General features: G+C 47.3%; 1 long non-coding RNA gene across 1 annotated transcript in view; it reads left to right on the top strand.

Moving 5' to 3' along the window:
* The window catches only part of LOC148513932 (uncharacterized), a 78,620-nt gene extending 62,900 nt beyond the window's left edge, over positions 1 to 15,720 (top strand). Inside the window, exon 3 of the long non-coding RNA XR_015880128.1 lies at positions 15,588 to 15,720. This is a non-coding gene — a long non-coding RNA (uncharacterized LOC148513932). The remainder of the gene's footprint in view (positions 1 to 15,587) is intronic.
* The last annotated feature ends 11,337 nt before the right edge of the window (positions 15,721 to 27,057 follow it).

Genomic DNA, 27,057 nt, shown 5'->3' with positions numbered 1-27,057 from the left:
GCGTACGGCAGATTGCGAGTTTTTTTTCACTCGTTCGGCAAATTGCGAACAGGAAGAGACATGTGAAATGTGATTGACAGAACAGGCCGTTTTTGGGCGGTGACGGGGGTGGAGATGGAAAAACGCAGGCGTGGCGAGGCGTTTTTGGGGCGTACATAAATTAGCTCATGCGAACATTCAATGTGTTCGTACCAACTCATACGTCACTGGCTGATCCTCTTTCCGTTCAAACTGCTCGCACAGTTTAGGGTCTGGATTACTCGACCACAATGGCGATGGCCTTGTCCTTTTGCCCGGGCCTCCACGATGTTTCATCGATTTATCACGGCTTGTCAGATAAACAATCAACTTTGGATTGAAAACCAGCTTGTTTTTTTGTTGTTTTTTTTTTCCTTTGGAATAGCACAAAACCGTACGCAGTTGAAAATCTCGGCTGCTAATTTCAGGATTACACAATCAATTAGCGTTTTTTGGTAGTAATGTATCTTACAATTTGGTTAGTACTTTTGCATTTTGTAACAATATTGTATTCATCTTTGTGTGTATTATAACCTTTTGCACTGTTTTTTTTTTTTTTAACATTTATTCCAAAGTGTTTTTTAAAGTAACATTTTGTTTTAACCCTTGATTTTTTTGAAAGTCCCAAACTCCGATTTCGTTTTTCCCTTGTGGGCCAGAATTAACTATAAAACAATTGTCAATTAATGTCACAATACAGTTGAGAACAATTTGTAGGTTTTATTTGCCAAACACATTTTTAAAGAAATCATGTGCATTGTCATGTACATTTTTGGGGTCCTTGTTACCCACTAATATTTGACACATATTTTTGGATTAAATTATATTTTTTGCACACAAACGAAAAAAAAATTAAAAACAATTCACAAGAAAGGAGAGGGAAGTTTTGGCCAGAAAGGAATATGGGGCAAGCACAGAAGGTGTGTGGGCAAAGTAGCCAGTGTTGTCATCGTTTCTTTCCCCGTTTGGCTGGGGTAGGGTGGGCGCCAGACCGGCTCCGGGATGTCCTCTGGCTGGCCTGTCCAGAGGCAGATGTTGTGGCCTCTGGACTAGGCACAGGGCTAGGCACATTTGGAGGAATGGCTGTTGTTGTGCCAGTGGTGGAGGATCCTGATGTTCCGGCAGGAAGGGAGGTCGGCTCCACCATGTGCTGACGAACGAGCTGCTCCAGGGCATTGGTGATTCGGATGTTGGCCCTGGTATTTTCAGCCAGGACCTGACCAATGGTCACGTTGGCCGCCGCATTTTGCTCCAGGGCCTCAGCCACCCGTAGCAGACTGGCGTCCATCCTCTGCAGAATCTCCGTATGGGAATCCGATTTAAAATTGAGTTCTGTGAGGAGTGCCACTGCCTGCGAGGGGGATTGCCCAGGACTGGCTTCTGCAGGGTCCTCAGCCAGATGTACTGGTTCCTCCCCTGCAGAGCCAGCAGAAATTCGGCGGCCAAGGCTCCCCTCTGGAGCAGACTCATCCGCCTGTGTCTCTGTGAGAAAAAAGAGGAACATTACAATCTACATATTGTCACAATAACATTCCAGAGTTGGTTACATCACAACATTTACCTGGGACAACATGAGGAGCCGCAAAGTCTGGCATGTCCGTATCCATGTTGGACACGCCAAACACCTCCACATCCTGCACACACCCCTGTGCCAGCTCTTCCAAATCATTAAACTCCAATGTCCCACCTGTCCCCCTTGCATGCCTAGCCCTGTCCGCCATTTTTTGTTTCAGGCGATATTTGAAGTCTTGCCATCTGTGGGTGAAAAAGTAGCCATTATTCCTGCATTTTTTTTTTATTTGGTTTTAGGGGGGTCAAGTTTTTACTTACCGCCGTTTGACATCCCGGGCTAGACGGACATAATCACCCACCCTATTGACAGCACTGGCTATCTCCTCCCACATTCTCCACTTCTGGCTTGCACCCATATTCCTGTCTGCCTGTGGCAGGATGTCCACACACTTCTGAACCAAAACCTCCATCTCCTTTCTTGTGAATTGTGGCTGCCTTTTCTTTTTCCCTGCTTTGCCCGGAATACTGGGCCCAGCAGCCTCTTCCATGTCATCCTCCACACCTATTTTTAAAAAAATTGAGGAATTGTAGCGTGCAAACTTTCACTATATTATGTTTCAAAATAATCCTTGTTTGGAAATGCCTGAAAAACTTACCGGCCGCCTCTTGGCCATTGTTTGGCTGGTCTGTAGCCATTTCTTATAGCAAAACAAGAAATACACCAGACTGTTTTTTTTGGGTCGTGACGTATTTATACATGCGTCCTTATTTTTCGGCCGCATCACTGATTGTGCGTTCCTATGATCCCTCTTTAATTTGAGCGGGAAAATAAACACTATTTATGGCTTTGGCCGTCTCGAGTCTAGGTGGCGGGTGTTGGTTGTTGGAGGTTACGTTGGTCGGAGTGGATTGTTGGCGGGAATTGTATTTGGCGGTGTTTGGCGTTTTTTTCTGTGCGTTTTTGTGGAGTTTATCATTACGTCTTTTTTTGGTGTGGTTCTTTTATTTGTCGTGTCTTTTTTTGGTAAGTTTTTGGCCGTCTTCCTTTTGTTCAATTTGGCTATCCTTCTTTTTTTAAAATTTTGTTCTCTAATTTTTTAACAATTATCCTTTGGTAGGTTTCTTTTGGCTCTGCCCCAACGACCTTTTTCTCCGGTGACTTATATATCCTGTATTGGTAAGTTTGGATTTTCACTTGTTTATTAAATGTTCATGTCATTTTTTTCGCAACTTTTGTTCACCTTACAGTTTTTACCTTTGGTTTTGTGTTTCCTAAATGTCTGAACTAATTAGCGCATTTTTGTCTGCTTCTTTTCTGTATTGTAATTGCGAACTAATTAGCGCATTTTTGTCTACTTCTTTTCTGTATTGTAATTGCGAACTAATTAGCACATTTTTGTCTGCTTCTTTTCTGTATTGTAATTGCGAACTAATTAGCGCATTTTTGTCTGCTTCTTTTCTGTATTGTAATTGCGAACTAATTAGCGCATTTTTGTCTGCTTCTTTTCTGTATTGTAATTGCGAACTAATTAGCGCATTTTTGTCTGCTTCTTTTCTGTATTGTAATTGCGAACTAACTAGCGCATTTTTGTCTGCTTCTTTTCTGTATTGTAATTGCGAACTAATTAGCGCATTTTTGTCTGCTTCTTTTCTGTATTGTAATTGCGAACTAATTAGCGCATTTTTGTCTGCTTCTTTTCTGTATTGTAATTGCGAACTAATTAGCGCATTTTTGTCTGCTTCTTTTCTGTATTATAATTGCGAACTAATTAGCGCATTTTTGTCTGCTTCTTTTCTGTATTGTAATTGCGAACTAATTAGCGCATTTTTGTCTACTTCTTTTCTGTAGTTGAATTGGTTGAGATTTACCGTTAGCAATCTTGTTTGTTTTTTGGGTCCCAAATTGTGGTAGTCTGCGCACTGTCGTTTTGCTCTTTGGAGAAATGTGTGTTTATCCCCTTTTATGTTTTGTATTTTACCCAATTTTGAATCCTAAATGGCCACCCAAAATTTTTCCATTGTTCGTTTTTTTATTTTTTTAGGCTTGGTAAATCATGACAATACCCCGGCATGTAAGCATCATTGGATTGTATCGTAAAGATAAGTATTTGGGGTTTTTTTGGGGGGCAAACAAACCTTACATTCAATTCTTGCCATTTCAGGTTGATCTTGGTCAGATTGTTGTGGCCATGCTCCCGGAAGCCGACCAACCTCAATCTCGTCCCAGGCGTAGGCATCGTAGGCGTGCAAGGCCCCAGATATATCGAACACGTGTCACCCTTTTTGGAATGCCCGGAGATGAGGTGTTAAGATGCTACCGTCTTCCGCCCCAAATCATCATAGACACTCTCTCATTAATAGAGAGTGATCTTGAGCGGCAAATTGACAGTCCTACAGCAATACCACCACTTACGCAATTTATGGCGGTGTTACATTTCTGTGCCTCAGGATCCTTTCAAACCACGGTGGGAATAGTTGCGGGAATCTCCCAATCCTCCTTTTCCAGGATCCTGAGGGCAGTGATGGAGGCCCTTTTCAAGCACCTCCATCATTTTATTCAAATGCCTTTGGATATGGGTGCCCTTAGTGTGGCCAAGGCCAATTTTTACCAAATAGCTGGCTTCCCACACATCATAGGGGTTGTGGATGGTACTCACATACCACTTCAGCCTCCAGCACGGCTGGAGGCCATTTTTAGGAACCGCAAACACTATCACTCCCTGAATGTAATGGTGGTATGTTATGCCTCCCTCCAGATCCTGTCCCTGAATGCAAAATTACCCGGGAGTGCACATGACTCATTCGTCATCCGGCAATCAGGGATATGGCAAAAATTAGACAACCTACAAGCTGGTGATGCGTGGCTTCTGGGTAAGTGGAGACCTTTAGTACATAACAATGTTAAGCTTGATACACAGTGATCCTGATGTTGTTACTTCTTTTTCACAGGAGACAGTGGCTACCCTTGCACGCCCTGGCTGCTCACTCCTTATTTGGCTCCCACACCAGGGCCACAAAGTAATTTTAATTCGGCACTTACAGCCACCAGGCAAGTGGTGGAGCGCTGTATCGGCCTTTTAAAAGGCCGATTCAGATGCCTCCACCGCTCTGGTGGCGAGCTCATGTATTTGCCGGATATGGTTTAGAAAATTGTGGTCCTGTGTGGGATATTTCACAACATCGCCATAAGGAGTGGTGTCCCAATGCAGCCAGAGGATGCCTTGCCTGAGGATGGCCCCCCGAGGTTGGTCGGAGGTCAGTATGTGGGGGGGCCATATGCAATGATGTGGTGGCCAGATATTTTAGGTAATTATTGGCACAAAAGAAGTTCTTTGACACAATGTGGTAAGGATTTTTGGAGACCATCTAATTAATTTGTTTATTATTTCCCATCTTCTGTTTGATTTCATAATCTTTTGGACTGAAACGATGACTACTTCCTGCTACCCAAAACAAACCTTCATGGGGACACATTGGATATATATTCTGGACCCAATATTGCAACCCACATTTGTGGAATCATGTTGGCATGCTCATTAGTCAACCAGTTCTTGATTTATCTTTAATTTTTTCTTATGGTTTTTGATGGTTTTTACATTTTGTTATCACTGTGTGTATTGTTTGTGAGCCAACACTTTGGTTTTTTATTTATGTTGTGAATACATTTTTTGATTTTGTAATTCCCAAAATTTTCTTGAACATTACAAGCAAGTGTAACCAGGTTCACCCACGTTAAATTTGCTTAAGGGTTAATCCTGTAATGTCGCAATTTGCACAATATTTAACTATGCTTTCTGGGTCCAAACCAACACCAAAAGGTATTATATAGAATCAGTATGCATTGGAATCTCGGTCTAAGCAGGTTTCCCCCAAAATTGGAACATGTAAAATGTACAAAAATGTAAACCAAAAAAATGCCCCAAACCGATTGTTAGTGTTAGCTGTTTCATGTGCCTGTTTTCTAAAAATCAACAACACACAATCTTAGTGACATTAGTTGCAAATACTTGCTGCAAGAGTCTACTAATGTAAGTGTAAACAATCTAAGATTTGGAGACAAGGAATGAGACTGAACTCAAAATTTAACTTTTTAATTATGAAAACTAATTTGCCTAGAAAATAAATAAATTATGGACGCAGGATCCCTGCCATACGATCCAGGACCACCAGCAGGCCGATCACGTGGCCCCGCATCACTTGTACGCACCCGGCTAGGTCCGCCAAACGCCTCTGGTCCTCTGTGGGTTACAAAATTGTGGGGCTTACTACATAATTTAAGAATCTCCCAAAAAACACAAGCAAAAGAGAGTTATCAAAAAATGACAATAGTGTGACCAAAAGCACATTTTTAACAAAACCCAGAAGGCCCAAAAAATGGACACACAAAAAAAAAACAAAAAAAAAAAACAGACAGACAAGTTTGACTGTTTTGCCATGTGGGATATGTGTATGGGGAAATCAGCAGTAAAATGTAAATACAAACAGATATATAACAAAACTTTTGGCAAACCAAAAAAAGGAAAAGGCACAGACACAGGATTAGATCAACACATTTTAAACAACAAAAAAGGATAAAAGGGAAACATACCTTTCTGAATGACAGCTGGCCCCGAAACAACTCCCTCGTCCTCCTCGGAGGTGGCCAAATTTCCCAAGGAGGTGGGAGGGGTGATGACCGATTCCGGCGATGGGGTGGTCAAGAGAGGGGTGGTTTGAGGGGAGGGGGAATTGGGATGGAGGGGAAGTAGCACAGAGGGATGGGCGACAGGGTCTGGGCAGGCTGGGGAGGAGGGGGAATTTTGGGGAGAGGATGTTTGGCTGGGGGTTGGGGAGAGGGAACGAGAGCGCCGTCTTTTACGGTGATGACGCCGTAGTCTTCGCTCTGCCCCTAAATGATGGAAAACAAATTGAGGTTAGTTTAGAACATCACCTTGTTAAACGCTAATTGTTGAACCCCAAAAAATGAAAACATGCACATGCAGATATGAGTACAAAGAATAAACAGGCCATACATGAAAACATGCACATGCAGATATGAGTACAAAGAATAAACAGGCCATACATGAAAACATACACATGCAGATATGAGTACAAAGAATAAACAGGCCATACATGAAAACATGCACATGCAGATATGAGTACAAAGAATAAACAGGCCATACATGAAAACATGCACATGCAGATATGAGTACAAAGAATAAAAAGGCCATACATGAAAACATGCACATGCAGATATGAGTACAAAGAATAAACAGGCCATACATGAAAACATGCACATGCAGATATGAGTACAAAGAATAAACAGGCCATACATGAAAACATGCACATGCAGATATGAGTACAAAGAATAAACAGGCCATACATGAAAACATGCACATGCAGATATGAGTACAAAGAATAAAAAGGCCATACATGAAAACATGCACATGCAGATATGAGTACAAAGAATAAACAGGCCATACATGAAAACATTCACATGCAGATATGAGTACAAAGAATAAACAGGCCATACAAGAAAACATGCGCACACGCAGTTAGGGCCACAAAGATAAACATGAAAAACAAAGTCAAATAAACTTACTTTCCGCTATCTGCATGCAAAAGCATGCCAGCAAGCGGGGCGTCCGCCGTTGAAGGTCGGACCACCTGCGCTCCAGCTGGCCGATCTGGCAGCATGAGCCGAAGGAACGCAGGCGTCCACGTACCTCTGCATATGTGGAACGCTTTTCACGATTGGTGATGGGGGGAGGCTGGCTGGTGATCCGCCTGTCCATCACCTCTGTTAATACCAGGAGCTCGCGCTTGGTGAATGCAGAGGCTCTCATGATGGCAATGGTGTATTTTTAATAAAAACAGTTTTAATAAAGACCAGAAAATAATTTTGATTGGCTAATGTATTTGGGTAATTAACAGGACCAATTCTATTGGTTAGTGTATGAGTCATGTGTTCGACAGGGCCAAAAATCTATTGAGAGTTATGATAGGCTTGATGCAGTGACATGCGTAAGCTAATTTAAATAAAGAAATGAACCCAGTAAAATATGCGTGGGTGAAAACACAGAAAACAAATGGATAATTGGCTCAAACATGTATTTTGACAAATAAAAGCGAATGTTTAAGCCGTACGTATTCTGCGGGTAAACACAAACACGGACAAGAGTAAAGTTTATTGCATGTCAAAATGAAAAAAAAGAAAACATGTGAAGAGCAATTAAGCTCATTGATATATTGATTGCCATGATACGATTGAGGGAGGTAGGCAGAATAAACGAGCAGGTAATCGGAATCTGACAGGCCCACTTCCGGTTTGTACTTGTGCGTGCGTTCCCTGCAGGCCACATTGGGGATGTACACTCGCTATTTGGCTCGCTCGTTAGGTAGAGGAGGGGTCAGTAGTCTTTGGGATGGATTTTTGGGTGCGTGCGAAATTACGTGCGAGCGCTTAAATTTACATATTTCGGCACGTACGCCGAACGTACGATCGACCATTTGCGTCCGGCTCTGAATCAGGCCCTATGTCACATGCAGTAATGCCCTGTATAACACATTATATCACACGCAGTAATGCCCTGTATAACACATTATGCCACACGCAGTAATAACCTGTATAACACATTATGACACACGCAGTAATGCCCTGTATAAAACATTATGACACATGCAGTAATGCCCTTGTCGAAGCTGAATAATTGGCTGCGGCGACGCCATCTTGCGACTGGCCGCAAGACGCCATCTTGAAAATGAGATCGCAAGACGCCATTTTGCGAATGGCCACCTAAGCGCCATTTTAGATAAACTCACATTTTAGTACATGTGGCGATAATACTATTAGCACCATGCGATTGCATCTTTCACCATCTCTCATACACACATTAATACGCACAATTGCGCTGTTAACTAGTCGCATATTAGCGAATGCATGGGACTTTGTATGAAACCGCTGTTTTATTAAGCTTTATGCGCACGCATCTGCCCCAAGTTAACTAGCGTCCTTATATCAAACCCCGAATACTCACACATTACATATTCATACATAAGGTTTAATAAGCTTCAAAGTATATGATTTAAGTTGGTTCAGTTAGTTTAAATGCTGAGAAATAAAGATATTTGGTAATTAAGGTTTTATACATGCTAAACAAGCCGTGTTTGGTTTTGTACTGATGCGTACTCTTTTTACAGTATTCCGGTGTTATCGGTGGGGAGATCGCATCGGGGGAGATCGCATCATGCATTCTCGATTTATGAATCGCAGAGCCTACAAGCAACAAAATGTATATTTCATGAACCACTGTTAGGATGTTGCATGGGGCGGGAAGGGAAAGACCCCCAGCTGTTAGAGGCAGGGAGAGTCTATTTGAACCAGCCTGTTAAATGCTCTGTAACAGATGCTTCTCCCCTGGGAACCAATGACATCAGCAACAAACTTCTCTATTGTCCTATCTATTCTGGGGGGTATAAATATGTGTGCTCAAACACTGAGTTCTTAGTCTTCGTGCTGAATGCTGTATGACGAGGGGTCTCTTGCTGATGCCTATCTCCGGGTCCGGAAGCGCTGCGTATGTATACTGTACTTGGGTCTGTATAATTCCTTTTGCGCCTAAATTGTGTATAGATCAATTGCGTGTAACTGTCTGAACTTTTACTTGAATAACACTTGTGCTTTGGAACCACAGATTCCTGGTCTAAGTCTTTATTTACTGTATGAATGCGTACGCAAATTAGCGTCATCCTTAGAGGTTTATAGGAAGGATTTTAGAAGGTACAGGCAGGGGTATATAGAGGTTCTGATCCAGTATCGTTAGTTGGGGGCTCGTAGTGAAGTCACTTACCTGCTCACACGGTACATACGTCTCTCGTTATTTCAGCAAAGGGTGGAGTGGCCACATGCAGGGTTTGCCTGCAACCGCTTTGTGCTGAAAGATCGCTATACGTCTCTGTGTGAATCAAGGAAGCTGACTAGAATCCAGGGACAAGAGAGGAAAAAGTTTGTTTTCTTCTGTTGATAGAACCTTACATTTAAAGGGGTGCCGCAGTACTGAGTACGTGGCTAAGACACAGGTTTGTGCATAGCAAAGACGCACTTTTGCGTACGCAGTTAAAATGTCATTATACAGTTGTGTGGTAGTCGCATTATTGTGTATGCGGCTGGTCGCACAATAGCGTATACGCACTTCCGGTTCTGCTGCCACGTGTTTTAACAAAGCCGTTGAGGTTTATTTTTTTTCTTTTCTCTCTCAATTGTTACCAATATCTGGGTTAACGTTTATTTTTCTGCGCAGGAAAAAAGTGTGTAACAGTGAATATTTGTTGAACAAAGTTAAGGGTATCGCATGATCCTTAAGGGCTAGGTGCAAGGGTTAGTCTAGCCGCTCGGTAAGTAGCTTTACCGTTCTATACACAGTAGCAGGTGTACATGTTGTCTTTGTTGTAGAGAGGTGCGTGAGAGTAGCCGACATATAAACTCTCATAGGTGTGGAAGTTGCCTTACTAAATCATATCCGGGTGTGGAAGTTGCCTTTTTCAAATCTTATCCAGGTGTGGAAGTTGCCTTACTAAATCTTATCCAGGTGTGTGGGCGCCGCCGACTTAAATCGTCCACAGGTAAGTGAAAGTATCTTGATTGTCTTTCACCAGTTTAAATCTATATTGAAAAGCGTAGGAGTTGTCTCAGAATGGGAGCCACGCAAACAGTAGAGATGTTAGACAATGATGTGCTGCTAATGGAGGCGCCGATCGGATCGGCCCATCGTATCATGCATACTAAGTACGGTACTTATGCAATAAGGTATTGTGATTTATGGTTTAATATGACGAGGAAGAGTGTTAGACCGTTTCCCATAATTGGTAGATTTGATAAAAATGTGTTAGACAATGTTCGGGATCACATCAGTTTGATGCGCTCCCGAGAGAAAAAGGTTAAATATTTTGAATGTTTAAAACTGTGGCAGCATGAAGGGGATGCGTGGCTTAAAAATGTTCAAACCACGCAAACTAGCGTCGTGAGCACATTGCCAGAAAATACATCCGCGACACTAAATTGCAATACAGGCGAGCAGCAATATGGCGCGCACGTGCGTCAAGGTAGCATCGTGGAGAGTATTGTCAGCAGTTCACGCTCACCTCCCCCACCTTATGTGGATGGAGGTGCAAGTACAGTTACCAAAAATACCCATAAAAATGTAACAAGCAACTTGTACCCTCTCTTAAGCAACTATAAAGAACATGTTCATGATGCGGATGATGAGCCTATTGTAATGTCTGCCATTTCCCATGCTGTGCAAATGATAGATGCTGCATCACCACAATCACGAGTGGTGCCGCCATCTCCAGCGGTAACAGCAAGGGAAGTGTTAATGCCCTCTGCACCCGTAGAGGAAGTTGTTCATACCATACGTAGCAGCAGCAGACTAAACCCCCAGCCAGGTAATCAGGTCAAAGGTAGCAGTGCTACCGGTCTGCATCCCATTCGGACAATAACTGTTCCAAATGGAAATGCAGATGCAAACAGTATAGTACCCACAAGGGAAGTAGTAATGCATTGTCCTTGGACAAGAGCAGAACTAAATTCCATCATAAATGATTCCCCGATCCCAAAAAGGAATTAGCCAAATGTCAAAAATTTTTGAGAAATTTGGGTAGTTCACATGAACCCACTAATAAAGATTGGCGTGTGGTTAAGGGCCTGTCTGCCATGCAATACCGACGTGACAAAATTTATCACGGATTGTGTATTGGATGGTGACGTTCCCTTAACAGACCAAGTAAACCAAGGTAACATTTCCCGCATTGTAACTCAATTGGGTATATATTTTCCAGTAGTAGTTAACTGGAACAAAAATTTCACCATTAAGCAAAAGGAGAGTGAAACTGCAGAAGATTATTGCGATCGGGCTCTGCAGGCTATCACCCAGTACACTGGGATAGAGGATATTAAAGATAGCACTCACCACCGGGGAATGATAGTCACGGTACTTGTGGACGGTCCGAAAGAGAGTTTAAAAACTCGGGTTCAGACCTCACAGCCTGGCTGGCGGGGACTCACAATAGATACCCTCATAGAAACCGCCATTGAACATGATAAAAACATCTCCAAGAAGAGAGAAGCCCAGAGCAAAAAAGTAATGGCTGTCAGTGTACAAGCTCTGGAGGGAATGACGGTAACATCACAGCCAGCAGACACACTTGCACACACACTCACTTCTGAACAAGTATGTGCTCTCACTAACCCCACACAACAACAAACACAACTCTATCCCACTAACCCGATGCAACCACAGGTCCCAGGCTACCCACCAACTTCTTATCCCCCACAATACCCTTACCCTCCCTATCCTTACCCATATCCACCACCTTTACCCCCTGCGCAAACCTCACAACACCACGTCTTCACCCGAAACACGAACATGTTTTAACTGTAAACAAACAGGACACTTAAGTAGAAACTGTACAGTAAAAAGAGTAGTGACTCCACATCATAGAAGACCTGGATATCCCCATCAGGGATATGCACAAAGGCCAGCAAATGTTCAGCAGGTACCAGCTCCAATTGTAGCCGTAAATGCTTTATTGGAGAATGGTAGCCAACGCTAGGGGTCAGGTCATACCTGTAGTCTACAGATAGTCAGGTTAACGGGAAGTACTAGGGAAGAACCGGTCATGATGGTTGATGTAGCTGGTACTGAATATCCTTTTCTTGTAGACACAAGGGCGACCAGGTCAGTGATAAAATCTCCCGTTAATTTGCAGGTGACCAACGAGACAGTACCAACAATGGGTGTAACAGGTAAAGTGGAACATTATCCTTTAACAAAGTCCACAGAGGTTACTATTGGGCCGTTGCATACCAGGCATTCTTTTCTCCTGGCTGCTGCAGCTCCTACTAACCTACTGGGCAGAGACTTGTTATGTAAGATGGGATGTGTTATATATTGCATTCCTGATGGTGTATTTTTAGATATCCCAGAGAGAATGGTATACGAGGTGCGGGATATGTTAGACACTCCTCAAAGGATAATGTATCACTCTACAGTTTTAAATGAAACTCCATCACAGGTAGATGAAATGTCCCTAATTCCAGATTCCCTTTGGACTAAAGATGGACAGGACACAGGATTAATGGCAAACGTAAGCCCAGTAATGGTAAATTTGAAAAGCGGAAGGCAAGCTCCAAAAATTCCCCAGTACCCACTAAAACAGGAGGTAGAATTAGGGGTTTTCGCAATAATTTAGCAATTATTGCAACAGGGAATTTTAGTTCGTACAGCTAGTGTAGCCAACAGTCCCATTTTCCCGGTGAAGAAGAGTGGTGGGAGGGGTTATAGGCTGGTACAAGACCTTCGAGGTGTTAATAAGGTAGTAGAGAGCCAATTCCCTGTAGTGCCGAATCCAGCAGTCATTTTGATGCAGATCCCACCAAATGCAACCCATTTCACTGTCATTGACCTCTGTTCTGCTTTCTTCTCTGTGCCTCTCCATCCTGACTGTCAGTATCTATTCGCATTTACATACAGAGGTTTACAATACACATGGACACGATTACCCCAAGGTTTTATAGACAGCCCCAGTATCTTCTCCCAGGCATTGCACGACTGTTTACAATCTTTTCTGCCAATGGATCTGTTCTTATTCAATATGTGGACGATTTATTGCAATGTTCTGACTCGTTTATGTCATGTTTGAATGATACTAAACTTTTGCTACTTCATCTCTCACAAACAAGACACAAGGTGGCTAAGGACAAACTACAGCCGTGCCAATCCAGAGTAAAATATTTGGGACACTGCCTAACCCAGGGGTTACGACACCTTACAACAGATAGAATCCAGGCCATACAAAACATGACACTGCCGCAGAATCAACAGTAAATCCGTACTTTCTTGGGAATGTCTGGATACTGTAGAATATGGATACCAGGTTTTTCTATTTTGGCCTTACCTTTACAGGAATTAGTCTCTTCCTCAAAACCCGATCGTGTCATACACACAGAGGAATCAGAGTAGGCTTTCCTTAATCTTAAGGATAGTCTGACAAAAGCTCCTGCATTGGGAATACCCGATTATGAAAAACCTTTTGATTTGTATTGTACGGAAGCCGATGGTTGTGCTGCAGGTGTCCTCACACAAAAACATGGTGATGCCAGTAGGCCCGTAGCATACTACAGTGCCCAATTGGACACTGTGGCAAGATAACTCCCCACCTGTTTGAGAAGTGTAGCAGCTGCCGCTCTATTGGTGAGTAAAAGTGAGGATGTAGTATTGGACCATGATATGATTGTCTACACTCCCCATGCTGTATCTGCTCTGTTGAACTCAGCTCAAACCAGACACGTCTCCACCAAATGGGAACTAGCTCTAATCGCTCCCGCGATTAGAAATATTACTGTTAAACGTTGCAGTACGCTGAATCCAGCAACATACCTACCATATGTACAACATGATGTACAAAGGGTAGAAGGAGAGGAGTTGCTGGCGGGAGGTGAGTTCGGCAGACATAATGATACGCACGATTGTATGACATATCTGAATCAGACCTTTACTGCTAGACCTGACATACATGACACACCTTTATAGAATGTGGATGTAACTTTTTATATGGATGGGAGTTGTCATAGACAAACAGACACAGGTGAATTATGTACAGGTTATGCTGTTGTAAATGACACAGACATCATAGAAGCTAAACCTCTTGGTCCTCCTCACTCAGCCCAGGTGGCAGAGTTAGTAGCACTGACTAGAGCATGTGAACTAGCAGCAGGCAAATCTGCTAACATTTACACTGACTCGAGGTACGCGTTCGGGGTGGTGCACGATTTTGGGGCCCTATGGCGTCTGAGAAATTTTATGACAGCAGCAGGCACACCAGTTGCACATTCCCGACACATAAAACATCTTTTAGAAGCAATCCAACTGCCCAAAGCAGTGGCAGTAATTAAATGCAAAGCCCACACATGTGAGGATGACCCGCTGTCACTGGGCAACAACAGAGCTGATGAAGCTGCAAAATGGGCAGCTGGGTTAAAAATGTTTTCTCCAACTGAAACAATTATGTCATTTCAAACTATTGATATGCTGAAATTAATTTAGATGCAAAATTTGTGCTCAATTCAGGAAAAATCCATTTGGAAGTCCAAGGGATGTGGGCAAGAGTCCTCTGGGCTCTGGAGGGACGGACATGGTAAGCCAGTAGCCCCCAAGGCATATTACCCCAGCCTGGCTGAAGCAGCACACGGCCTGACTCATCTGGGTAAACAGGGTATGTGCAAGTTGGTGAGGGCATACTGGTGCGCACCAGGTTTTTCTTCACAAGCAGAAAAGATAGTAATGTCCTGTCTGACCTGCTTGAGAAAGAACATAGGGAAACGATCCCTACAGAACCGTCCCACATTCCACCGACTGATGGACCTTTCCAGGTGATACAAATTGATTTCATCCAATTACCACCCTGCAGGAACCTTAAGTATGTATTAGTGTGCACAGACGTACTTTCTAACTGGGTTGAGGCCTACCCAGCGGCCACTAATACTGCTGCGTTCACTGCCAAGAAAATAGTTCAGGAATTTGTATGCAGGTATGGTATCCCTAAAATCATCGAGAGTGATAGGGGTACCCATTTCACAGGTGATGTTTTCCAAAATATGTGTAAGCTGATGGGTATTAATAGCCGACATCATAACCCCTACCGACCGCAAGCCAGTGCCAAGGTAGAGAGGACGAACGGGAGTATTAAAAATAAGCTAAGTAAAATCATGGTAGAGACTGGACTAGGATGGCCAGAAGCGTTACCTTTGGTCCTACATAGCATAAGGACCACTCCTAGACCTCCTCTGAATCTGTCCCCATTTGAAATATTGTTCGGTAGACAACCTCATTTGTTTATAAGTCCACAGGAAGACCTGAAGGGTAACAACAAGGTAACTGTAAAGTATCTTATATCAATGAGTAAGCAGTTAAAGCAACAGCAGCAGAAACTGAAATTGTTGTCTAATGATATGCCTGAAACTAACTGTCATGAAGTTGAACCATGAGAATATGTAATGATCAGAAATTTCTTGCGTTCAGGTTGTTTGACTGATCGGTGGGAGGGTCCATACCAGGTGCTGCTGATGAGTACTGCATCTTTGAAGGTGGCCGAGAGAGATACCTGGGTCCATTCTACTCACTGCAAAAGGGTCAATCAACCGGTGGAGAAACAAGTCGGAGACAAAACTGATAGCGTGGACCTGTCGATCGCGAGCTTGTTCCGGGAGGATTGAACAGGTTGTAGTGAGATACCTGAACTGAGAGAAATTTGCAGATCTTGTTGTGACAATGGGCAGGCCTGCTGTGATCATTTTCATATTCTCTTTTAGAGTGTTCACCATCCTGGTCAGTTCGGGGATATCCAGTGTCTGTGATGGGGGACCGATTGAGGAAACGGGAGCTGATGGCAGTGCTGATGGAGTGGAGTCAGAAGGAGTGCAATGCCAATCAGGGGAGTATCTGACCAATCTTAGTACTGTTATTGTAAAGAGAGCTGTCATTCCGGATACCCGGGGAAGGTGTGGAGGTATATCGTCTGAAGATTCCTGTATTTGTGAGCTTTGTTGGTCCCTAGTTGATGAGAACTGTATCCAACGGTGCCAACCTAAATATAATCCGTACTGGGGTGGGTATCCTCTAGAGGATTATAGCATGGTAGGCAAAGTGTTAAATCAAACTGATTGCTGGGTGTGTTCACATGTGCCACAAGGACAGCATAACGTAGGGTTGGTGCCATTTCCGCTGACGTCCCTCCCATAGTGCTCTCTGCCGGAAGCTGGAGCTCAGAAGTGAGCTCCGGCTTTCAGCTGCCGCTGCAGGGAGGGAGCCTGGTGGCCGCTGATAACAAATATCAGCGGGCTCCCGGCAAATGGAGCCTCCCTGCGGTGGCTAGCACGGGGGGGGGTCCGGCGCTGGGTTTTGGTTTTTTTTCTGGGATTTTTTTTTTTGTCCTGGAGACTCAGTGGTGCCCTCTAGGGGTCGGTGCTCCGGGCAACTGCCCTTTTAGCCCGCCCCTAGAACCACCACTGCCCCTGCTGCATTTGCGATCCCAGCTCTGTGACGTAGGTCGTGGCCTGGGATCACCACTGCGACCATCGGTGGTCGATGGATGTGATGGTGGACGGCCGGACAGCTGAGTAATCGTTTCCGGGAACGCTGGCTGGCCCCCACCTCTTAAATGCCTCTGCCTGTCAAACAGGCAGAGGCATTCAAGGGCTGGCGTGCAATTGAGCAGGACCCATTCTGCACACTCGCAGAATGGGTCCTGTGCACGCGCAGATTCCCAATAATCAATCCCTCTGTCCTGACCTTAAAAATAGCAATTGGAGTAATTATCTGGATCAATTACCCCCATATTGTCCTTTATTAGTTATAGCTATGGATAGCCACTGTTTGTAATAATGGCATGCAATACATTTTTACATTTTGTTAGTAAATTTTCTATCACTACCACATGTGACAATAAAACTATAAAGATATCTTTCTATGCTCATGGTGAAACTGTTCTATTTACAACTGAATATACAACTCTTGTCTTTTATATATTCGCTGATACAAAAATGGCAGTAGATAAATGTTTGTATTGCCTTAGGCCAGGCCCGGCCAAAAGGTCGATCGCGATCTACCGGTAGCTTGCGGATCTCCCGCCGGTAGATCTTGGCCAACATAGTCACAGCAACTCGGAGCACTGGCCTCTGAAGCGATCACAGGCAAAAGAAGCCTTTGATCACTTCTGAGGCCAGCGTTCCCAGTGACGCAGTGTGCGGCTAATGTTATGACGTCGCCCGCGATGTAAGGAGTCTGCGCGCCTGCTGAATTGAGTTAGATCCAGCAGTCAGCGGCAGCGACGTTGGGAGCCCTGACAGCGTGGAGCGGTGCCAGCATAAAGATAGGTATATACTGCACAGGGGTGTAGGCGGGCTGTTCTGCACTGGGAGGGGGAACTAGTACTGGGGGCACTGCATAAGGGGCTCTTCTTTAGGGTGTACTTTATAAGGGGCACAACTACAGTGGCATTGCATAATGGGCACAACTAAAGGGGTGCATTGCCTAATGGGCACAGCTACTGGGGGCATTGCATAATGGGCACAACTACTGGGGGCATTGCATAAGGGGCGCAACTACAGGGGGCATTGCATAAGGGGCACAACTATAGGAAGCATTGTATAAGGGGCACAACTACTGGGGACATTGCATAATGGGCCAACTACATGGGACATTGCATAAGGGGCACAACTACAGGGGGCATTGCATAAGGGGCACAACTACTGGGGACATTGCATAATGGGCACAACTACAGGGAGTAATGCATAATGGGCACAACTACAGGGGGCATCGCATAATAGGCACAACTACAGGGGGCATCGCATAAGGTGCACAACTACAGGGGGCATTGCATAAGGTGCACAACAACAGGGGGCATTGCATAATGGGCACAACTATAGGGGGTATTGCATAAGTGGCACAACTACATAAGGCATTGCATAACGGGTTTTACTACAAGGGGAACTGCATAATTTACACAACTACAGGGGGCATTACATAATGGGCAACACTACAGGTGCTGCTGTGTGATGTAATTTGAACTGGGGATACTATGTGTAATTTTGCAATGCATAATGGGCACAATTGCAGAGGGCATTGCATAAGGGGCACAACTACTGGGGGCATTGCGTAATGGGCCAACTACAGAGGGCATTGCATAATGGGCACAACTACAGGGGCCATCGCATAAGGAGCACAACTACTGGGGACATCGCATAATGGGCACAACTACTGGGGGCATTGCTTAATGGGCACTACTACAGGGGGCACTGCATAATGGGCACAACTACAGGGGGCATTGCATAAGGGGCACAACTATAGGGGGCATTGCATAAGGGGCACAACTACTGGGGACATCGCATAATGGGCACAACTACTGGGGGCATTGCTTAATGGGCACAACTATAGGTGCTGCTGTGTGTTGTAATTTGAATTGGGGATACTATATGTGTTTTCGGACTCTGTAGATCACAAAAGGTTTTTAGCTTTAAAAGTACATCACCGGGCCCAAAAGTCTGGCCACCCCTGCCTTAGGACATATTATTATCATTATTATTATCTTTTATATGGTGCCACAAGTGTTACGCATCACCCTAACAAAGGAAATAAATAAGTGAACAAGAAGTCAGTGACTTACAGTACAATACAATGCATGACAAGCACATGTTTTATACACATTGCTGCATTACACACAAAATAAGCAGTAGGACGTAAGCGACCAAGTGGTATGTGCCCTTGTAGGGAGCAAGGAGTAGATGAAAGTATAAGTAAGGAGAAGCATATGAGGGTAGAGGGCCCTGCTTGTGATAGCTTACATTCTAAAGGGGAAGGGCAGACAAACAGGCGTGACACAGATTGGAGCAGTCAGGGAGGAAGGAGCATGTAGCAGCGAGTTAGAATGAGAGCTGGATGAGACCCCGGTGGTTTGAGGACTGGGAGGAGATGAGTTTTACAAATTGAATGAAGTTTTTTCTAATCATGTCAGTAAGGTAGTATGGCTCTGTACTCTCTCAGGTTCCCCACAACATTTTATTAGTGATGGTTAAAAACTGTACCTCATATACTTAGGACTCAATCCAAATAGGTGCAATGTTCGATTTTATTATTAACAGCGCAGAAAATTCCGTCACGCTTTACAATTTGAATTAACATTATACTGGGTTGTAAAAGACATACATAAGGGTAAGAGGGCCCTGCTCGCAAGCTTACATTCTATAGGATGTAAGTGTGTCTATATGCCACACTTACAGTTCTGCCATATATGAGATGAGGTAGGGCTACGAGAGTTCCAATGCAACGGCAACTCACGTGCTGGAGCAAATTAATGGGACTGAGGGCCTGATTCAGAGCCGGACGCTATTTGCGCTCGCTCGTTCAGAAAAAGGGGCCGGATATTTAAATAGAGCGCTCGCTCTTTGCGGTCTGTTGACGCCTCTATGTCTGAATGAGCGAACGAAACATGCACTCGCTATTTTGTAAAAAACGCCCCCTGGCCGCTCGCATCCTACGTCATCTCCGCTATTTATTAGATTAATCGAGTACATCGAAAGGCGTATGAACTGCTCGCAGTGCTTGTGGTTGGATTTTCCTACCGCAATCATGCGAGCAGTTCAGGCTAAAAGAGAACCAAGTGACGTAGTCGATGACGCTGCTTTGTTAATTATGCACACCCTTAAAACGCCCGTTTTGACCGTTTGGCACGCCTGCGTTCGGATCACCACTCCTCGTTTTCAAGCACCTTCCCCTGTTACCACCCACAAACGCCTCATTCTGTCACTCAAATTAGCAGGCATTCGCTATTTTTTGAGCACACAATTTCCGACCGCAATGACTGGTTCGCGCATGCGTATTACAACCCATACGCATGCGCAGTTGTGCGAACATCGCTCGGAGCGAACGAGCGGCCGCTTACGAGCGGCTCTGAATCAGGCCCTGAGCCCTTAAAATGTGGTCTAATTAATGATTTATACAGTGGCGATTTTAGGTTTGTAAATTGTGTATTTACCTCCTTTTATGCATACTAGGATAACATTTGTCTTTTCTAGCTGTGCCTGGCACTGTGTGCTACTTAGGGATGCTACTTGGTTTCTGTCAACTAGTATCCCTAAGTGTTTTTCTATTGTATTTTTCTTGCCAACTATACTATATCCCAGCCATTTAGGGGCTTGTGTAGAATTGAACACAAGTCCGACTGCATCATTGCGCATGCTCCAGAACTCATTGGATGCAACTGTGGTGTGATGCAGAGTTGTACGCAAATCAAACGCATCTCCAATGCGACTTGCAACTTTAAGGGCATGACTGAGCTACAATGCGGCAGTTCTCACATAACCTGAAATCAGAGAGGGCGTGTTGATGGAAATGCAGGTTCTGCAGAGATTATGTAAATATGACTGTTTTCAGATGGATGTTTTGGAATAGGGATAAGCCTGTATTCAAAATTGGCCTCACCTCCCCTATGCATCCACTTGTGAAAGTAGCCACTATCGCTCTCAGAGCCCGATTCAGCATTAAGATATAGCAAGTAAGGGTGGGTACACATTAGACGATATGTCACCCGATCTGGCGGATCGGATCGACATATTGTCCACATCAGCAAATGTGTACCCACTATGGACGACCATGCGTGCTCTCGCAGTAAATGTAAAAATAAAGCTGTCCAGCATTTGTGAGCTACATGCAAAAGCTGCCACATGCAAAAAAAAAGGATGTATTTGCACCCTTTACATTGCAACATGGTTTGCCCAGGTTCACTGTTACTTGCTAGATCTTACTCTATTCCCAAAGCTGAATCAGGAACTTACTGCAGGCTTGCACTAAGCCCTATCGTTGGTGCAAGAGAGCCATCTAAAATCAAATTGATATCTGCATACGATCACCTCTGAATAGCCCGCAATTCCATCTATACATCCTTGACATGCGAAAGGCCAGGTAATGGTCGCGATCATTGGGCTCTGAGCAGAGCGCACGCTCTGAATGAGGGCCGTCCTCCATAATTATGGAGCGTCCTCCTGGACGCTCATATAGCTGTGGGTCACCACCCATAGCCTATACGAGCGTGCAGGTTGATGGCCGCGATGGTCTTGACCATCGCGACCATCGCCACTGCGAGCCGGAGCCTGCGGTTGAGTTTCTCAACCGCAAAGCCCAGAGTGATTTTGGCTCTATCAGAGCCAAAATCACTCCCACTAACATCACATCATCGACAGCACGCCCCCTTTGATCAGACACAATGAGCGAAGGAAAGTCCTTCGCTCGTCGCGTCTGGCGCATGCGCAGTGCACAGCATCGACCCACTTGCGAGCGGACAGCCGCTTGCGAGTGGGTCTGAATCAAGCCCTAAGTCACCAAAATATTCTGTATTGCTGACATGGAGGCAAATTTATGTCAGTACATTTCCATAGACACAGGGGCATAAGGGAGCCTTGCAAAGGGAAATGTGGACAAAATAAGAATATGCTCCCCCACAACCATTCTAATTAAAATTCTTCAATAGATGACCACACAAATACAATAACACATCTTACTATACGCTGACACCCTAGACCCCCCCCCACTGACATTAATATGTCTCTCCTCTGCCACACTGACATTACTAGATCTCCCCCTGCCACATGAACATTACCAGATCCCACACACACAAACATTCACATTAATAGATCCCCCCACACACACATAGTGTATATTAATAGATCCCACCCTCCCACAAATATACACACACATACACACACACACATTCCCCTCACCTCTCCTCTCCTGCAGCACTGACACAACACAGATATCCACACACACACTCCCCTCTCCTCTCCTGCAGCACTGGCCACACACACACACCACTCCCCTCTCTTGCAGCACTGACCACACACACTCCCCTCTCCTCTCCTGCAGCACTGACCGCACACACACACTCCCCTCTCCTCTCCTGCAGCACTGACCACACACACACACTCCCCTCTCCTCTCCTGCAGCACTGACCGCATACACACACTCCCCTCTCCTCTCCTGCAGCACTGACCACACACACTCCCCTCTCCTCTCCTGCAGCACTGACCACACACACTCCCCTCTCCTCTCCTGCAGCACTGACCACACACACACTCCCCTCTCCTGCAACACTGACCACACATACACTCCCCTCTCCTCTCCTGCAGCACTGACCACACACACACACTCCCCTCTCCTCTCCTGCAGCACTGACCACACACACACACTCCCCTCTCCTCTCCTGCAGCACTGACCGCACACACACACTCCCCTCTCCTGCAACACTGACCACACACACACTCCCCTCTCCTCTCCTGCAGCACTGACCACACACACTCCCCTCTCTTCTCCTGCAGCACTGACCACACACACTCCCCTCTCCTCTCCTGCAGCACTGACCACACACACACACTCCCCTCTCCTGCAGCACTGACCACACACACACCCCTCTCCTGCAACACTGACCACACACACACACCCCTCTCCTCTCCTGCAGCAATGACCACACACACACACTCCCCTCTCCTCTCCTGCAGCACTGACCGCACACACACACTCCCCTCTCCTGCAGCACTGATCACACACACACTCCCCTCTCCTGCAACACTGACCACACATACACTCCCCTCTACTCTCCTGCAGCACTGACCACACACACACCCCCCTCTCCTCTCCTGCAACACTGACCACACACACACACACCCCTCTCCTCTCCTGCAGCACTGACCACACACACACTCCCCTCTCCTGCAACACTTACCACACATACACTCCCCTCTCCTCTCCTGCAGCACTGACCACACACACACACTCCCCTCTCCTCTCCTGCAGCACTGACCACACACACACCCCCCTCTCCTCTCCTGCAACACTGACCACACACACACACCCCTCTCCTCTCCTGCAGCACTGACCACACACACACACACTCCCCTCTCCTGAAGCACTGACCACACACACACTCCCCTCTCCTCTCCTGCAGCACTGACCACACACACACTCCCCTCTCCAGCAACACTGACCACACATACACTCTCCTCTCCTGCAGCACTGACCACACACACACACACACTCCCCTCTCCTGCAGCACTGACCACACACACACTCCCCTCTCCTGCCACACTGACCACACACACACTCCCCTCTCCTCTCCTGCAGCACTGACCGCACACACACACTCCCCTCTCCTCTCCTGCAGCACTGACCACACACACACCCCCCTCTCCTCTCCTGCAGCACTGACCACACACACACACTCCCCTCTCCTGCAACACTGACCACACATACACTCCCCTCTCCTCTCCTGCAGCACTGACCACACACACACCCCCCTCTCCTCTCCTGCAACACTGACCACACACACACACCCCTCTCCTCTCCTGCAGCACTGACCACACACACACACACTCCCCTCTCCTGCAGCACTGACCACACACACACTCCCCTCTCCTCTCCTGCAGCACTGACCACACACACACTCCCCTCTCCTGCAACACTGACCACACATACACTCTCCTCTCCTCTCCTGCAGCACTGACCACACACACACACACTCCCCTCTCCTGCAGCACTGACCACACACACACTCCCCTCTCCTGCCACACTGACCACACACACACTCCCCTCTCCTCTCCTGCAGCACTGACCGCACACACACACTCCCCTCTCCTCTCCTGCAGCACTGACCACACACACACACTCCCCTCTCCTCTCCTGCAGCACTGACCGCATACACACACTCCCCTCTCCTCTCCTGCAGCACTGACCACACACACTCCCCTCTCCTCTCCTGCAGCACTGACCACACACACTCCCCTCTCCTCTCCTGCAGCACTGACCGCACACACACACTCCCCTCTCCTCTCCTGCAGCACTGACCACACACACACACTCCCCTCTCCTCTCCTGCAGCACTGACCGCATACACACACTCCCCTCTCCTCTCCTGCAGCACTGACCACACACACTCTCCTCTCCTGCAGCACTGACCACACACACTCCCCTTTCCTCTCCTGCAGCACTGACCACACACACACTCCCCTCTCTCCTGCAGCACTGACCACACACACTCCCCTCTCCTGCAACACTGACCACACATACACTACCCTCTCCTCTCCTGCAGCACTGACCACACACACACACTCCCCTCTCCTCTCCTGCAGCACTGACCAGACACACACACTCCCCTCTCCTCTCCTGCAGCACTGACCGCACACACACTCCCCTCTCCTGCAACACTGACCACACACACACTCCCCTCTCCTCTCCTGCAGCACTGACCACACACACTCCCCTCTCCTCTCCTGCAGCACTGACCACACACACTCCCCTCTCCTCTCCTGCAGCACTGACCACACACACTCCCCTCTCCTGCAGCACTGACCACACACACACCCCTCTCCTGCAACACTGACCACACACACACCCCTCTCCTCTCCTGCAGCACTGACCACACACACACTCCCCTCTCCTCTCCTGCAGCACTGACCGCACACACACACTCCCCTCTCCTGCAGCACTGATCACACACACACTCCCCTCTCCTGCAACACTGACCACACATACACTCCCCACTACTCTCCTGCAGCACTGACCACACACACACCCCCCTCTCCTCTCCTGCAACACTGACCACACACACACACCCCTCTCCTCTCCTGCAGCACTGACCACACACACACTCCCCTCTCCTGCAACACTGACCACACATACACTCCCCTCTCCTCTCCTGCAGCACTGACCACACACACACTCCCCTCTCCTGCAACACTAACCACACATACACTCCCCTCTCCTCTCCTGCAGCACGGACCACACACACACCCCCCTCTCCTCTCCTGCAACACTGACCACACACACACCCCTCTCCTCTCCTGCAGCACTGACCACACACACACACACTCCCCTCTCCTGCAGCACTGACCACACACACACTCCCCTCTCCTCTCCTGCAGCACTGACCACACACACACTCCCCTCTCCTGGAACACTGACCACACATACACTCTCCTCTCCTCTCCTGCAGCACTGACCACACACACACACACTCCCCTCTCCTGCAGCACTGACCACACACACACTCCCCTCTCCTGCCACACTGACCACACACACACCCCTCTCCTCTCCTGCAGCACTGACCACACACACACACTCCCCTCTCCTGCAGCACTGACCACACATACACACCCCTCTCCTCTCCTGCAGCACTGACCACACACACTCCCCTCTCCTGCAGCACTGACCGCACACACAAACCCCTCTCCTCTCCTGCAGCACTGACCACACACACACACTCCCCTCTCCTGCAGCACTGACCACACACACACACTCCCCTCCCCTCTCCTGCAGCACTGACCACACACACACTCCCCTCTCCTGCAACACTGACCACACATACACTCTCCTCTCCTCTCCTGCAGCACTGACCACACACACACACACTCCCCTCTCCTGCAGCACTGACCACACACACACTCCCCTCTCCTGCCACACTGACCACACACACACCCCTCTCCTCTCCTGCAGCACTGACCACACACTCCCCTCTACTGCAGCACTGACCACACATACACACCCCTCTCCTCTCCTGCAGCACTGACCACACACACTCCCCTCTCCTGCAGCACTGACCACACACACACTCCCCTCTCCTGCAACACTGACCACACATACACTCTCCTCTCCTCTCCTGCAGCACTGACCACACACACACACACTCCCCTCTCCTGCAGCACTGACCACACACACACTCCCCTCTCCTGCCACACTGACCACACACACACTCCCCTCTCCTCTCCTGCAGCACTGACCGCACACACACACTCCCCTCTCCTCTCCTGCAGCACTGACCACACACACACACTCCCCTCTCCTCTCCTGCAGCACTGACCACATACACACACTCCCCTCTCCTCTCCTGCAGCACTGACCACACACACTCCCCTCTGCTCTCCTGCAGCACTGACCACACATACTCCCCTCTCCTCTCCTGCAGCACTGACCGCACACACACACTCCCCTCTCCTCTCCTGCAGCACTGACCACACACACACACACACTCCCCTCTCCTCTCCTGCAGCACTGACCGCATACACACACTCCCCTCTTCTCTCCTGCAGCACTGACCACACACACTCCCCTCTCCTCTCCTGCAGCACTGACCACACACACTCCCCTCTCCTCTCCTGCAGCACTGACCACACACACACTCCCCTCTCCTGCAGCACTGACCACACACACTCCCCTCTCCTGCAACACTGACCACACATACACTCCCCTCTCCTCTCCTGCAGCACTGACCACACACACACACTCCCCTCTCCTCTCCTGCAGCACTGACCACACACACACACTCCCCTCTCCTCTCCTGCAGCACTGACCGCACACACACACTCCCCTCTCCTGCAACACTGACCACACACACACTCCCCTCTCCTCTCCTGCAGCACTGACCACACACACTCCCCTCTCCTCTCCTGCAGCACTGACCACACACACTCCCCTCTCCTGCAGCACTGACCACACACACACCCCTCTCCTGCAACACTGACCACACACACACCCCTCTCCTCTCCTGCAGCACTGACCACACACACACACTCCCCTCTCCTCTCCTGCAGCACTGACCGCACACACACACTCCCCTCTCCTGCAGCACTGACACACACACACTCCCCTCTCCTGCCACACTGACCACACATACACTCCCCTCTACTCTCCTGCAGCACTGACCACACACACACGCCCCTCTCCTCTCCTGCAACACTGACCACACACACACACCCCTCTCCTCTCCTGCAGCACTGACCACACACACACTCCCCTCTCCAGCAACACTGACCACACATACACTCCCCTCTCCTCTCCTGCAGCACTGACCACACACACACACACTCCCCTCTCCTGCAGCACTGACCACACACACACTCCCCTCTCCTGCAACACTGACCACACATACACTCCCCTCTCCTCTCCTGCAGCA

Source organism: Taudactylus pleione, unplaced genomic scaffold (assembly GCF_031769625.1).
Source record: "Taudactylus pleione unplaced genomic scaffold, aTauple2 ptg000266l, whole genome shotgun sequence".
Lineage (NCBI taxonomy): Eukaryota > Metazoa > Chordata > Amphibia > Anura > Myobatrachidae > Taudactylus > Taudactylus pleione.
The sequence above is the reverse complement of the archived record's forward strand: the minus strand, read 5'-3'. Positions and strand labels throughout refer to the sequence as shown.